Raw genomic sequence first — 17,710 nt, 5'->3', positions numbered from 1 at the left:
ATTTTCAAATAACATTCTGTTATGAGTAGGTAAAGAGGTGGTCAGTTTGATGATGCTGACCTAGCAAACTAGATAAGCCCTCGTGTGGGGCACCCACCTTTCCTTTGTTACATTTTGGATTTCCAGCACAGAGAAGGCACTGAGTAAATTCTCAGGGTAGGACTGTAGGGATGGATGGGTAAAGGGAAATAAATTCTTATATTCTAGGTTTTTCAGAATTCTAAACTCCTAGAAACGGACAAGAGAATTCATCTGGGTACCTTCTTTGCTCCCACACCCATGTTTTGATAGCATCATTATAATGCTTTGAATTTAGATTATTTTAAATGTTTATTTACTTATTTTTGAGGGACAGAATGAGAGAGAGAGAGAGAGAGAGAGAGCATTAGCATGGACGGGGCAGAGAGAGAGAGGGAGAATAGAATCCGAAGCAGGCTCCAGGCTCTGATCTGTCTGCACAGACAGAGCCCCACATGGTGCTTAAATCCACAAACGGCAAGATCAGTACTGGAGCTGAAGTCAGACACTTAACTGACTGAGCCACCCAGGCACCCCTTCAATTGAGATTTTCCGTGACTAGATATTCCTCCCAGGAGAGTCACCCAACGCACACTCAGATCAAATTGGACCCGATGCACTGAACAGATGGAAGGACCTTCAGATGATGTGTCTGTCTTGCTAGTCCTGAAAAAATTTGCTTAATTTCTGCGGGTCTCGTTTTCCTTATATGACAGGGATATGTAATCTCTGTCTGGCATGGATCCAAGAATTCCAGGAATGGATGACCTAGAACAGGAAATTACCTACATATATAAATAAATTGTTGCACAGATGAATGATTTTATTGTTGCTGTGCTTGGTGTTATTTGGGCTTTTTTCTACGGTAAATTGAATCTTTCCAGCATCTACAAGTGATTCAGTAGTTAACCTTAGATCCAGAAGCAAATTTAAGGGGCTCTTGGGATTCTCCTGGGAAGACTTAACCCAGTGGCCCCAGGGTAGGCTTTAAAATGGGGACTGAATCTTGTTGTGCAGGGACTGCAGCCCTAGGGCTTCTCCCAGTCCAGCAGCCCCCTCCCCAGCAGGGAAATAAGGACTCCTAAATGCAGGCTATGAGGAATCTTGATCCCAGTGGCTCACTGTTTTCCAAGTTTGGAATGTGCATTTCTGCATTTCTGGTGGTTAGAAGGAACGTTTTTAAGATGACATTGAATAACAATACATTTTAACGGGAGAAAGGTGTTCCCTTTCAAATTACTAAGTAGATAATCTGCACACAATTCTCCCTCTGTATGGAATCCATTACCCCTTAGGGTGGCTCATTCCATGACCACTCAATGTAAAGCAGCCTCTTTATTCCCTGTCTGCCATATTGCCCTTCTGTCATTCTCTGCAGAGTGACAAAGATTGTCTACTCTGACCAAACTTTAATCAGGCTCTTCTGAGTCCTCTGTCCCACTAGGCCTGAACTTGGCCCTTCTTCCCTCTTTGTAGAATCTCATTTCAGCAAGAATCCTGAAGAAGTCAGTGTAGTGAAAATTCCCTACCCTTACTATCTGGCTACTCTCAACCTTAATCTTCTAGCCTATCTTCAGCAAGAATCCTGTTGATTCAGCCTAGCAAGAACCCCTCTACCTTGATATTTCCTCTTAGTAATTTTCCATCCACGGACCCCCATCTGCTTCTTGGATGTAAATCCCCAGCTGTCCTTGTTCAAGTTGAACTTGAGTCCATGTCGTCTCCCCTGGTAGAAAACCCTACTGCAGTAGCTCTTCATGAATAAAGTGTGTCTTGCCATCTTTAACAAGTGTCATGAATAATTTTTCCTTTAACAAGAGCACATAGCACTTTCTGATATTTTTATCTTTTCAATGCATTGTTTACTTAAAGTAAATCTGTTTACTCTCTAGACTGTAAGCCCCATGGGGAGCAAAGACTTTTTCACTGTGTACCCCAGAGCCTAGAACAGAGCATGCTACGTTGTAGAAATTAAATAAACAATTTCTGGCTTCTTGGGGGTGTTGGCTAAATTTTTATTGCTTGCTCTAATGGAATAAGGGCTAGTTTGAAGTTGTAGGTTTAACTGATGTAGATTTCCTTTCTGAAAAGGGAAATAAAACCAGTAGATTAAAGTCTTCAGCAGCAAATCTAATAGCTAGAATTTAACAAAATGGTTTTCTTTCCATGTATGTATGTGCAGTTACCTTCTGTACTATGGGGGGGTTTCCACTCATGGCAATAACACAACGTTTCCTTTTAAAATTGTGATATTGGGATTTATAATGAGAAATGTTATGTTTAATTTTCTTCCCCTTTCTGGCAGCACTCCTAAACCCTTTGAATTTCTTAAGTGATGAGAACAACTAAGGTGCCTTGTTCAGTTAATGAGATGACTTTCGGACCCCACTTAAGGATGAAGGATAGTTGCCAAGGGAACCAACTGCTTGATTAAAGGGTGGGAACTTTACGGCTCCCTGCCCAGACCTCCAGGGAGGGAAGAGGGGCTGGAAATGAAATCAGTCACCAATAGCCAATGACATAATCAGTCGTGCCTGTATAATGAAGTCTCCATAAAAACCAAAAGGACAGTGTTCAGAAAGCTTCCAGATTGGTGAACACATGGAGATTTGGGTGGAGTGGCCACTCAGAGAGGGCATGGAACTCTCGAGCCTTTTCCCCATACCTTGCCTTGTGTATCTCTTCCATCTGGCTGTTCCTGAGTTATATCCTTTTATGATAAATCAGGATTGTAGTAAATAAAATGTTGTTCTGCTTTCTGTGAGCCCCTCTAGCATATTGATTGAAGACAAAGAGGAGGGTTGCCAGAGCTTCTGATCTATAGTCAATCAGAAGCACATGTGACAACCTGGATTTGTGACTGGCATCTCAAGTTGGCATGGTGGGGTAGGGACAGTCTTGCTGGACTGAGCCCTTAACCTGGGGAATCTAACATTATTTCCAAGTCAGAATAGTGTCAGAATTGAGTAGGACACCCAGCTGGTGTCTGCAGATTGTTGGTGGGGTAATCTCTCTGTCCCCCACATTAGAATTGGGTGCAGAAACATTTCAAAATACATCCATTTAGATAAAAGATGAACCACTTAACATAAATACAGATTACATAAATAGTACATCTGTTACTCAGGTATATTGACTAGGCAGAGGATGGGTGGTGAAGGGTGATACTGAATTCAGTGGTACCCTGGGGGTTTGGACAGCACTGATGGTGTGCAGCCAGCTCATTTAATGGCTGAGAGAACTGAGGTTCTACAAGATAAGTTAACTTGTTTCAAGAATCAGAGGATAGAGAAGAGAACCTGGAAAGAAAATATGCTTCTCCTGCTGGTGACCTAACTCTGAGTTCCAGGAAAACTCAGTTCCAAAGAGTTACCAACTACCATGTAATTTCTTATTCAGGGTGGTTTTCTGAGTGTCCAGGTACAGGAACAACCTTCCTGCACACACACCATTGCTCTTCTTACATTTCACCTCCTCAGAAAGTTCTTCATTGATCACCTTACATAAAAAGGGCACCGAGTCCTTGTTACTGAGTCCCCTTCTAGCTACTCACCTCATTTGTTTTCTTTCTCTGCATTTACCACTATGTGATATGATAATGAATGCCTATGGTATGCATTTAGTGTTTGTGTCCCCTGCCCCACCATAGTGACAGTCCCATGAGGACACTGGCTCTGTGCTCTTCACCTCTGTACCCCCAGAATCCAGAATATTGCCTGGCATATACGGGGGCCCAATAAATAACTGAGGAACAAACCAATAAATAATGATAAGCATTATCAACACTAGGCTTTTTAACTCGAAGTTTGAGTGAGATCAGCTTCCTCTTTCAGTCCTTCAGTCTTTCAGTTGTTAATAGCAACCACGTCAACCAAATGAGGATCAGAAGGGTTATAAATGTGTTGCTCTAATACAGGGATTTCAGATACTCCTAGGTAGTAGTTGATCAGCTATCATTAAACCCTTATGGAGGTTTCCCTCTAGCTTTTCCAGCATCTGAAAAGCTCCTGCACCAAAAGCTGGGCACCTTTGTGCTAAGAAAAAGACTCTAAATGAAGGAAATACAGCCGTATGTGAGTTGCACAAAGAGATCTTCTGGCTGTTTTTGCTCAGGGCACCAATGTTCAAATGAAAGAAAGTGTCAAAATCCCATTCAAGGGACCCTCAAGGATGTGGAGAGCTTTGCCATGACGTGAGTTTCTACTTAACGAGATAGGTTTTTGTTTTAACTATGATGGGTTATTAACCCCAGACTAGTTGGCAGAAAGGGAACTAAAATACTTGCTAGTTATTCTGCTAAACATTTAACATCTGCTCTCACCTGTAATGGTGTGCAATGTGCACATGATTCTCATGCTCAGAGATCAAATGGACAATAGATTGGCAGCCTACTATGTTCTAGAAATGGACCCATTTAATATTCAGAGTGATTCCCTTTCAGTTGTTCAACATGGATAAAACTCCAAATAAAGAATATACTTAGAAACTACTGACTATTGTTTTTTTTTTTAAATTTCCAGCAAGATAACTGAAGTCCTGAAGATCCAAATGTCTCCTAGCTATTCTTTTGTTTATTTGTTTGTTTATTAGAAACAAGTAGAAGCAGGCACTTATTTGGAGTATTATCAATAACCCTCGTGACCGCATGTCCTGGTTCTCCCCAAGCCAGTCCTACTATTTGTAGTTGTACAGTAATTAAAAAAAATTTTTTTTAATGTTTATTTATTTTTAAGAGAGAGAGATAGAGTGCGAACAGGGGAGGGGCAGAGAGAGAGAGGGAGACACAGAATGTGAAGCAGGCTCCAGGCTCTGAACTGTCAGCACAGAGCCTGACATGGGGCTCGAACTCAAAAACTGTGAGATCATGACCTGAGCTGAAGTTGGATGCTTAACCTAATGAGCCACCCAGGCACGCCTGCAGTAATTTTTAATAGTGCTCCCTTTCCTTCTTCAAAACGACCCTTTATGGGTAATAATCTTTATGGTGACCCTACCAATAATTTTGTCCCAGTGTGTAGACAGTGTGATAGGTTTTCAATGGCTCAGAGAGACTTTTCCCATAAATAGAGAAAGGTGATTAGCGACTCTGGGAAGGAAAGAAAAGGAACATAAACCGTGATCTTATTTATCGTAGAGAAACACTCTAACATATCAGCTTCTCCTCTTCGCAGGTTGAAATTTTAAGGCTGATTTAAAAAAAATAAACTTAACTCTCTTTCCTAGGATATAAAAATACTGAAAATAAAAAAAAAGAATATTGGCTTCATACTGTTTATACATTTTATGTTCCTTGTTTCACTTATTATAGGAGGAATATTCAATATCAGCAAAAGAGTTTAAAAAAACAAATAGCTGCACAGTATTACATTGTATAGATGAATGACCACTTACTTGTTCATTAAATTATAATATTTATTAAATGACTTATAACTGGACACTTATCAGCGCCCAGGGAAAACAACAATAACAAAATAGACCAAGTCCTTGCCTTCAAATGGATTAAGTTCTACTGGGGATGATCAAGTGGTAACTAAGTCCTGACACAGGCATATAGCTTCATAGGAAACTCAGTAGGACAAATGATTGCTTTCTCCAACTAATAAATGTTCACTGGCTTTACCATTGTTGCCGTTCTTGATGATGTCTTGTCCTTATCCCAGACCAATTGATTCAGAGAAGGATGGTATTTACACATCTGTATTTTTTAAGCAGTGCCTTACCAAACTCTTTTGGAGCCAGAAGTAAATGGGAAAAAATATTAATATCTCTACTACCTTTATTTTAAAAGTTGATATTTTCATCATGTATTTTTTTTGCATTTGTTTTGATTTTCTGAAAAAAAAATTGCATTAACTTCTATTTATCTTGATAATTGCATTTTTGTTGCTCCCTTAAATTTTGTACCCCAGGCCAGTGCCTCAGAGGCAACTCCTCCCCACTGAGATTCTAATGAACTCATGGTAAAGACTGACCAACCTGTTCCACTGACTGGTCTAGGCTAGCACATCTCAAATTTCAATGTTCATGTGAATCAATTGGGGATTTTGCTGTAAACTGACTCAGTGGGGCAGGAGTGGGCCTTGAGATTATATGTTTGTAACAAGCTTCTATGTGATGCTTTTGCTTCTGGTCTTTAGACAGCATCTGAGTAACAGGGTTCTAAGCTATTCTGAAAGATGTAAGATAAAACATTCGTCACATGTACACAGAACCAAAGTGAATGCTACCCCACTGAAGGCAATCCCCTTCCACATAAAGTAAAGGTAAAGTGGACAAAGGAATCATCTGAGATGAATCATTCCATAATCCACAGGACTCCCCCCATTAAGTAAATTGAGATGTGAAAAGCAGCAATTAATTGTCCAACACTTCTGTGGCCATTACTATTGATCAGGGTATGATATCATTCCTGCCAGAAGGTGACCCAAATGCAGTTGCTTGGAAATACCATTGGCTGCCTGCCTTACTTTATATCCCATTAATATATTTCCTTCAGGTCCCCAGACAAGCCTGCCACTCCGGGATGAAAAAGCTCCTCTTGGGTCAGGTATCAGCAGGCAGAAAATCCCAACTGGAATAAGATCCAACCAAACTCAGCTGCTTGGTGGAATTTATTCAGCCCAAGGCGCGTTGAGCTGCAACCACCAACTTGGATTGGGAAAGTGTGTAGATTAGTATCTCAGATCACAAGCTTAGTCCTGCAAACTGTATTCTTCTTCTTTTTCCTTTTAAATCTATTTAATCTCCATGTGGCATGCCCTTTCTACCGCAGTATTATTCTTCTTTTTCCTTTTAAATCTATTTAATCTCCATGTGGCGTGCCCATTCTACCAAATGGGAGGAACTGATCCCCAGTCACATTTGCCCCTAAATTTCCTATTCAAGCTTGCACTGGAATCCAGAAATTAACTGTCATCTCCATCTCCATGGAGTCTCAACAAACATCTTGCCTGTGCAAGCCGCGTTGGTCTGAAGAATTAGAGTCCTGACTCTCTAGAGCACAGAAAATATCTAATGTCTAGGGTCTCACTTCCTTAGTCACCATATACCCCATCTCCTCTGACTTATGTCCGACTCCTTGGAGTCATAGCAAAGAGGTAACTTGTGGTCAGCTCAGTCAGATGCACATCATACCTTCTTGTCTTCGTTGAGAGTGGAGTTAAGACATTGAATGTCTCCCCACTGGCTGTTATTATTTCTTCATTGGGTTTAATCTTTTATACAAGAGTTTGAAACACTGTTCGACTTCCGGCTATGTTCTGCTTCTCTAGGGCAAATATCCTTGAGGCCAGAAGCACAAAACATTCTGGAAGCCTTTTTTATTTTATTTTTTTTCTGGCAGCCTCTTTAAAATAGAATAGAGTGGAACAGAAGATATAAGGAGAATCAAGTCTGGTTAATATTTAGCAAAAGTATTCTATCATTCTGGTGGTGTGAGGGGGCAGAAAATAAACATGATAAGTCAGTATATGTATGTGTGTGTATATACATATGAATATATATATAGAGAGAGAGAGAGAGAAAGAGAGAGAGAGAGAGACAGAGAGACAGAGAGTTAAAATTACATAGCGTTATTATGGTGATAAGTGGTAAAGAGAAAAACATAAACTAGGAAAGTGGAAAGAAATTTTCAGGTGGAAAAGAAGGTCCTCAAATTTTATACAGTCTGGCTGCCAAAGGCCTCAGTGAGGTGCTATTTGAGTGAAACCCTGAAAAGTCTGAGCAGCTAATCACGCAGACATGTGGTGTAAGAGTATTTCAAGCAGTGGGAACAGCAAGAGCAAAGACAACTGACCCAGAAAGGCAAAAAATAGAGAAGGGAGAATATTCATATGAAATCCAGCAAGTAAAGGGATCACATGTTTAACATCCAAACAGCTCCCATAAATCAGTAAGATGCTGACAGATACATGAGTAAAGATTAGGAACAAGCCGCAAAAGAGTAAATTTAAGCCACAAAACATAGAAAAATCATGTATATATTCCCACCAATTAGTAATCAAATAAATACAGATTAAACTAAGGTAGCATTTAAACTGCTCTATTTCAATGAAAACAAAAAATGTTAACATTATAATTGTGATGCTGGCAAGAATTCAGAGAAATAAATGCCTTAATGTTTTGACAACAGTAGTGTAAATTGGTATATTTCCTTGGAAAATTAATTTGGCAAATGTCTCCCTGAGCCAAATTGTCACGAGCAGCCATTCTACCTCAGAAAATCTATCCAAGAGTGTCACCCAAATATTGGAAAAATACATGCATGGGTATATTCACAAGAATGATTAGTGTTATCAGAGCAAATTAAATGTTCAGCAGCATGATATGTGATTGGTAACTGTGGCCATGTTCTCTCAATGTAGTAATATGTAACTATCAAAACTGATGATTCAAAGTGATGTAGTAACATGGTGACATGACAGATGGCTGCGAACATGTTAAATGGGGGTGAGTGGAGTCAGTATATAGCGTTATATGTGTATCTTGACTGTAGTTTAAGAAATAGTTAAGAAACTATTTTCATGTGTGTGCATGTTCCTGTGTTTATATGTGTTTTATTCTTCCTCCGTGTGAAAGAAATTATGGCTTCTCTACAAGTCAGAGTTGTTTAGAAAAACTATGTAGATAGACAGATACATACATACGTACACACAAAAACACAGAGAGAGAGGAGAGAGAGATGTATTGGCTTGCATGACTGGAGGCTTGGCAAGTCTAAAATCTGCAGGGCAGGCTGGCAGGCTAGAAATCCAGGGAAGAGTCTCAGTTTGAATCCAAAGGCAGTTTGCTTGTAGAATTCCCTCTTCTTCTAGAAACATCTGTCTTTTTCTATTAAGCCCCTCAACTAATTGGCTATTAAGCTCCTCAACTGATTGGACTAGGCCCACCACATAATGGAGGGTAATATGCTTTGCTCAAAGTCTACTGATTTAAATGTGAATATCATCTAAAAATATCTTCACAGAAATGTCTAGAATAATGTTTGATTAAATATCTGGGCACGGTGACCTAGCCCAGTTGACATATAAAATTCACCACCACAGTCTGCAATAGCTTCAGGTACACATAATTCTTTAAGTCCATAATGCTAGAAAACAAAAACAAACACCTCTTCCTTGATGGTTCCAGCAAAATCCAAGAGAAGGCTAGGCTGGCTTAGAGAAGTTACCAATCCCTGAACCAATCCCAGTGGGGAGAGGTCTGGGTACTGTGATTGGAGAAGCCCAGATCACTGTGGGCAGAAGAGGCAGCTCTATATATGCAATGTATTTTTTGGAGAAAAATGATACAAGAAGTAGGAAGACAAGGTAGTCATGTTGAGGAGACAGGACTTCTGACTCCAGTTTACTGAAGATATCCTCGCCAACCTGCACAGCGTTTTCATTATGGCATTAATATCTTCTCTTTATAATCACTTATTTTCCAAGTACAAACTTTTACTTGTTCAAAAGAATAAAGGGGGTGATAATAAATTTCTGTCTGCCCTTGGTCATATTACAACCGCAGAATTGTTTCTAGGTATGAAAACCCCAGTTATCAAAAAGAAAACAAAACAAAACACTAATAAATTGACATCTATCTAAATGGTAAAAGATTTTAAAACCATTTCAAAGGGTAAGGGCAAAAGGTCAGAGTCTTGTTAGATTAGAAAACAGACATGTCTTGATGTGTTTGGGACTGACAGTAATCCCAAAGATTATTGGGTGGGGTGGGGCTTCCTCTAGGTAGGTTAATGGATGGGAGTAAAGTAATAAAATTATTCTCTGTGAAGTATGTCTGACTGAAGACTATGGAATTTATGTCTTTGGAAAACAACAAGCCCCTCATTACTGGGAGTATTTAAAGGGATGATGCAGAATACTGGTGAGGAGTCTTGCTTACACATATTGTCAGAATTAGGACAGAACCTAAGGGTCCTGTATTTTTTTTTTTCCAGTTCTAAATACTCTTACCAAACCCAGGAATGTTAGGGTTGGGGGGGGGGATATTACAGGGGTAGTACAGGGGTATTATAAGGCCTAAATGCCTGCATTCCTCAATGTAAAGATGAGTATTTCTACACAGCCCCATTTTAAGAAAATCTAGCTTTTTTCTTCCTCTGCAAAAAAAGAGCCCTGTGGAACCTTAATATCAAAATATTTAATGCTTTGCTTTTTTGTTTTTCTTGCAGAAGGTATTTGAATATCCAAACTTGCATTTTCAGAAGGCATTGTTCATTTTGACAAATTGCCAAAAAAAGAGACATTTGAAAGCCAATTTCAAATTGTTTTTCCATAAGGCCTGGACCCATAGCTGTTCGATGACTTCATCTCCCCTCGATATATGGGCAGAAGTGAGTTGGTGGTGTTGTCCAACTACATGATGGTGTCTCATGGACTTAATTCTCACATATTCTTTAAAAATGTGTACCTTTAAGTCTTGACATTTGTTAAATGCTAAAATCATATTACTCGTTTACAACGAGAACTTCTGAGGCAAATAAGAAATTCAAGACACCAGAAACAAAAATCTATCTGCAGAAGCATATAAAAAAATGTTAAGCAACAATTTGGTAAGAAAGGACCTACCAGCTTAAAAGTTTCTGCTTTTATAGGTCAAAATAGCCAAATATTGGAAATTACAATATAAAAATAATTAGGAGGAAGAGATGGGGAAGGAAGAGGAGAAAAAGACAATGAAGAAGAAAAAAAATGGGAAGAAAATAAAGTTAAATGTTAATTAAATAATGAGTTAAATGATAAATATTTTCAAATATGCAAATTAAAAATATAAGCAACAATAATGACCAGGATCTCAATTGTAACAAAAACATCCATAGGCAGAAAAAAGACCCTTAGCCTGTCCTTCACACCTTGTACAGAAATTAACTCAAAATGGTTAACAGACTTCAATGTTAAAATGCAAAAGGACAAAGTATCAAGAAGAAACTAGAGGAAAAAATACTTGAGACCTTGGGTTAGACAAAGATCGTTTAGCCCGATCCATAAAGTAAAAACTGGATAAGTTTTACTTCATCAAAATTAAGAACTTCTGCTCTCAAGGAAAGGACAAGTCACAGACTGGTAAAAACATACTCACATTCACATATTTTGTTAAAGGACTTGTGTTCAGAAAACTTAAATCTCTCTCTTTTAAAAAAAATTTTTTTTCATGTTTATTTTTGAGAGAAAGAGAGAGAGAGAGTGCGTGCGCAAACAGGGGAGGGGCAGAGAGAGAGGGAGAATCTGAAGCAAGCTCGAGGCTTTGAGCTGTCAGCACAGAGCGGGATGCGGGGCTTGAACCCACAGACTGCGAAACCATGACTGAGCCAAAGTCAGACACTTAACTGACTGAGCCACCCAGCCACCCCTTAAACATCTCTTAAAATTCAATTACTGTAAAACAATCAGATTTTTACAATGAATAAAAGATCTGAACAGATACTTCACTAAAGAAGGTGTGTAGGTGAAAAAGAAACACACCCAAGATGCTTAATAGAATTAGTCATTAGAGAAACACAAATGGAAACCACAATGAAAACCACTACTGAACATCTATAAGAACAGCTGACATAAACACACAAAAACAGCAAAATACCAAGTGTTGGTGAGAACATGGGCCAACTGGAATTCTCCTACATTGCTGGTTATGTGCAAAATAGTACAACTGATTTGGAAAAACTTCAAGCACTTTCTCATTGTTAGACATCCCCACCCAGAGGCATTTAAACAAGTGAAACAAAACGTATGTTCACAGGAAACCCTGTGTGCAAATCTCTACAGTGGCTTTATTCATAATCACTAAAAACTGGGAAGAGCTTAAAATGTCCATAAACTGGGGAATCAATAAATAAACTGCGGTACATCCAATGGAATGAGAACGAACTACTGATACACTTAACAACGTGGATGAATTTCCAAAGCATTTGTGCTCAGTGAAAGAAGCCAGCCTCAAAAGGCTACATTCTGAACATTTCCATTTATATAACATTTTTGCAAAGGCAAAACTATGGGGACAGTCAGCAGACCAGTGTTTGCCAGCGGTTGGAGGCTAGGGGAGAACATGACTACAAAGCGGGAGGGGAGATTTTCTTCTATGTCTTAATTATGGTGGTGGTCACATGACTGTCTGTAGTTATCAAGCCTTGCAGAACTGTGCGCTTAAAAGTGTGAATTTTACTGCATATCTTACACCTCAAAGATAAATGGGGGGGGGGGAGAGTATCAGGTTACAAAACTTGTTGGCCTTAGTAAACAAGAGCATTTCTACCCTGTGCCACCCTCCTGGTCCAGATCCGGTACCCCGCAAGTTGGAGACCCAGCCACTTGATGTACCTATGTGTACTTAACATAGGGCAGGTCTCCTGTCAATGTCAGGCAGCTTCTCAAGCTGCCAGCATGGATTCCTCAACTCCCATTAATCCCATTAAGAACAAGCCGATGACTTTAATTTGGATTCCTGATTGAACTATAAAGTGCACTCCATCTGCTTCTTAGACTAAGCCACAGACAGGCCAACACTTCCCAGAGAGGAATTCGCTTAAATGCTCAAACTGGGGACATGGGCGACTGAAGAGGTGGGTACCAAACCTTTCGTGAGCCAGGGAGGTCCCCTTCAGGCCACGTGAGATGGAACGTTTTCCTGATAAATCCGTCTGTCACTCAGGCCTGTCTGGCATTTGTGTGTGTGTTGGGGAGAGAGGGGGGGCATTGCAGAAAGGTAAGTGCATACGTTAATATGACTGATAAAAGTCTATTTCCGTTGTCCCTTTGGGCAGTTCCTCTCCAGACTAACAGGCTTGTCCCAAGCAGTCTTTGTTGAAGGACAGTTCCTGATGTGGACAGAAAAGGGGTGTTTTCAGGGCGCCTATGTGGTTCATTCGGTTAAGTGTCTGACTCTGGCTCAGGTCATATTCTCACAGTTTGTGGGTTTGAGCCCCGCTTGGGCTCTGTGCTGACAGCTCAAAGCCTGGAGCCTGCTTTGGATTCTGTGACTCCTTCTCTCTTTGCCCTTCCCCTACTTTTTCTCTCCTTCTCCCTCTCGAAAATAAACAGTAAATAAATTTTTAAGAAAAGAAAGGGGTGTTTTCCAACTGATAGCTGTGCTCTCACATCTCAGTTGCTATTTTTCTTAAAAACAACAATACAACAAAGAAACAAACAAAAACATTGTTTTAGTAGGGCTGGGGACTTTGCTTTGTGACCAAAGCAAAACTTTTAGAACCTTACAAATACTGAACAATTCTAGGGGGAAAGGATGCAATCAACTCTCAAGTCCAGAAGGCTGTGTGATGAAACAAATTATCAGGCTGCTTATCCTGGCTACACTGATTCTGTCTTCTTTGCTTCTTTGTTTCTTTACTTCATCCACCCTCCAAGGCAGAGCCTGCATGGTCGAGCTGGTTGTTAGGGCTTTTGAGGTCCAAAGTAAGGAGGAGAGTGGGAGACAGAATACAAATGAGGCTCTGGGGATGGGACCAGGGGAAACATTGTTCAGGGAGAGGAAGAGAGCTGATGGAGTAGTTACACTGTGTAAAGAAAATGGACAGAAGAGAAAGTAGTACTTTAAGCTTCAAATCTGTGATTGACATTCAAGATACAGCAGGAAAAAAAAATCTGAGTTGGTTTGCAATTAGTTTGGGTTACTCAACTTTTGTTGCTTTCAATTCTTTTTCTTGTTCTGCTCTCAATTTTAACAGTTCTCTGAGCTTTGGTCGCAACTATAATGGACTTTTTGCCTTAGACCTGGTGCCTTAGACCCATTTCTCACTCTTAACATAATTCGTCATTGCAATATTGATTGTACCTTAGAAATGTTTCTTGCTTCTTCTCCATACAATTGCCATCATTGTTTTATGTGAAGAAACGTTTGAAACAGGCTCCTCAACCATCTCTCTGTCTCTAGTCTGTCCTCATTAATCCTTTCCCCATAAGAGTGCACACACACAAAAAAATCTTTCTAGAGTGCAAATCTGATTATGATTGCCCATTGCTTAAAAGTCTACATAGCTTATGGAATGAGATAGAAAGCAACCTCTGGCAAGGTATTTGAGATTTGCTGTGATTTCAACACAACTTCTTCTATCCTCATCTCCCACCAGGCGGCAAGAAACGCTGATCTACCAGAAGTCCTCAAATCAGACCAGGCTCCATTTATTGCAACTCACTGTCTTTGGGCATGCAGATCCCTTTGCTTGGAATGTTTTCTCTGTCCACCTAATCCTCCAAGTTTTGCTCCTCTTTCCTTCACACTTCAAAGCATCATCTCTTTTCTGGAATCTCCTCTTCGTACTTGTTTGGCATTCTAAGTTTCTGACCACCCTCTCTTCCACAACATAAATATAGTAGGACATTGACCTAAGTTAATATTAGAAAAATATCTCCTAAAATGACCATTATCATATGGAATACATAAGCTTCTCTTTGTCTCAAATCCCTGATTCAGAATAACATCTTAGTGATAAGACAAGGCCATTTAAAAGATCTGCTTGAGTTTTTTTTTATCAACTCTTTCCAAAAACAATAGGTCCTTATCCCCACCCCAGTGAATTATAATGACACCTTGGAATGACACCAGTGCAAATTATAACCTACGTTTTTAGACAAGTGTATTAAAATATAATTTACATATCATAAGATACACATTTAAAGTGTACAACTCAATTATTTTTAATATATTGACAGGGTTATGTGATGAGAAGAATAATCTAAATTTAGGACATTTTCAGCCCCCTTGAAAGCAACATTGTATTCATTAGAAGTCACAATCCATTGCTCACAGCCCTACCCCAGCTCTTGCTACGAATCAACTTCCTGCCTCCATGGATTGTCCTATCCTGAACATTTCTTATAAGTTAACTCATACAATATATGGTCTTATGTGACTATCTCTTACATGTCTCATATTTTTTTCCATTAGAAAATGTAGCAATATATTGTGTCTTGTATGTCTTGTAATTTTTGGTTGAAAATTAGACAGTTTAAATAATATACTGTATCACTTATACTTCCCCAGGGAGTTTTTGTGGTTGTTCACTTGCTCAGTCATGAATTTGTTTTGTGACTTGGCTGAATACTTCCATAAAGTCTTTTTCCCCAGTAGTGTGTTGCTTCCAATATCCTGCTCAGATGATCCCCTACCCCTGCCTTTTTTTTTTAGTCTTTATACTAGTTGCTAGTGCTTGCCCCTGGGTCAGCATGAACGATATATTGATCAAACGTTGTGGATAAGTCTCCTGGGCCAGTTATATTTTTACTCTTTACCACTGTATGTGCATATGGCTTGGGGGCAGCTATCAGAGTTTATGGTGTTTATGGCATTTTGCTCCATATTCAACCAGGGACTGGTAGATGGGAGATTCCCTCTCTGATCTCTCCTGAGAAGGTACATTCCTGGGCATTCACAGTCTTCCAGACTAACAAGGATGAGAATGATTTCATTTGTAAGCCTGGTCACTTTGGAGTTGCCACTGCATCAAAGTAGCCAGCATTTGGTCAGAGGTTATGTTTAAGCCTCATGTGCCAGAGAGGCTTCTGCTTTGTGTTAAGGCGTTAGTGCATGGGTTGAAAAATTCTTTAAAGTTCTTTCCTGCTTGCTCCTGATCAGGTTTAGCCTAGTACATGTGCATAGTCTTCCAGAATTGACGATGAGCTTCCGTTCTGTAGGTTTCCTTGGTTCTCTCTATTAAACTTCTGACAGCTCTGCCATTTTGCTTCTATCATGGAGCTACCAGCCATCTTCAAATTGTTTTCCACCAACATCTCTTTTGTTTTCCACAACACTTATTGTCTTAGTCCTTTTGGGTTGCTATAACAAAATACAACAGACTAGATAGCCTATAAACAATAAATATTTATTTCTCACAGTTCTGGAGGCTAGAAGTCTGATTTTGGGTACCAGCATGGTTGGGTAAGGACCCTCTTCCTAGTTCACAGCTAGTACTCTCTCACTGTGTCTTCACAAGGTGGAAGGGGCTAGATATCTCTCTGGATCTCTGTAATGAGGCACTAATCACATTCCAGAGGGCTCCACCCTTATGACTTAAGTAACACCTCCCCCTTCCCCCTGCCTCACCACACACACACACACACAAAGTTCCCATGAACTAATGACATCACATTTAGGGGCTAGGATTTCAGCATATGAATTTGGGGGAGATACAAACATTCACGCCATAGCACCCATAGGCAAGGAAGCAGAGTGTGGGGCTCTTGTCCTTATTATCTGCCATCCCTTAGGGCACTGCACAGGAAGTAGGGATGGGAACCACTTTTCCCAGAGTGATACCAATGCTACAATTGTGAGCACTGCAGGGAAATGAAATCCCATGGTATTCTTAACTTGCCTCTCCCATCATGGAACTCCCTCTCTAGGAATGCACTGGGGTAGAGGTGATGGGGAGTAGTTGATGGAGGGTGGAGTGGACAGGAAGCATTCTTGACCCATCCCACCTGAAATAAAGCTTCCCCCAAGGTGTAAGGGATAGGTAGAGGAAAGGGCTTTCTGCCTCTCAGCCACTATTAACTGGAGCAGAGCACAGAGCCTTTGTAACATGGGGCTGGGGATTAAAACCACAAGCAGCCTCCCCCTCCCAGGTGGCCTGGCAATGCTACACTGTGAACTGGGGAAAAGACTATCATCCTGGGGCATCTGTCCAGAGTAGAGCACCCAGGATAGAGTTTCTATAAAATGGGGCTAGGAGGAAAGGGAGCAGGTCCTGGCTCAAATACCACAGACTTGCTTTTTGTGTTGAAATTTAGTACATTTTCTTGAATACATATTTCTTCATTTGAGTATGTCCTTAGAACAATTTTTAGACACTTTAAATGATTGTTTTTCTTTTTTTAAAAAATAATTTCCACCAATTAATTTGTTCTTTTGCTAGAGAGTGAATCCACTGAAATACTCCACCATTTTAGGAGTCCTGGAATTAGGTTCTTTCCATAACAAGTGTGTAATACACCTAACTGGGGAATCAGTGAATGCTTTTGTCCATTTTGTACATGCATGATCTCCACTTGCTTACCTTATCACTTTGATTTCATCTATATAAACTTCTATGTCTTAAGCTTGGATTCCAAATTCAACCCTCTCCCAACACACTCACTTTTCATTTATCTTTGTTCTTTCCATGAAAATATAGTTGAGAGTGTTTATTGAGTTCTTTCAAATCCTTGGCTTTACTTCTCTGTAGCAGATTTTTGTTAAAGTAGACTCCACACCCAGCACAGAGCCCAATGTGAGGCTTAAACTCATGACCCTGAGATCAAGACTTGAGCTGAGATCAAGAATGGGATGTTCAATCAACTGAGCTACCCAGGTGCCCCTCTCTGTAGCAGATTTTTATGTGCTTAGCATATGTAAGGGGTTTGATAAATGTTAGTTTCCTTCCTTCTTCCCTCCCTTGCTTCCTTCCTTCTCTCCTTCTTCTGCATCTCTTATCTTCTATACTTTAGGTTTAGGTGCTAACCAAACTTGTCTTATCTCTCTTGCTAGACTATTTGATCTCTGAGGGTAAGGGCACCCATTTTTCTTTCTCTGGATTTCCCATGGATGTATCACTATACTTTTCAAGTGTCAGGCACTCAATACATGTCTACTTATTGATAAATTATACAAAGTGAAGGTGTCCATGCTGGAGTTCTTCCAGAGAGGGAGAAGAGAGAAAGTGGCAAGAAAGGGGCCAGAATGAGATTATGTATGTTTTATCAGA

The sequence above is a fragment of the Felis catus genome, chromosome E2 (genome assembly GCF_018350175.1).
Source record: "Felis catus isolate Fca126 chromosome E2, F.catus_Fca126_mat1.0, whole genome shotgun sequence".
Taxonomy (NCBI): domain Eukaryota; kingdom Metazoa; phylum Chordata; class Mammalia; order Carnivora; family Felidae; genus Felis; species Felis catus.
The sequence above is the reverse complement of the archived record's forward strand: the minus strand, read 5'-3'. Positions refer to the sequence as shown.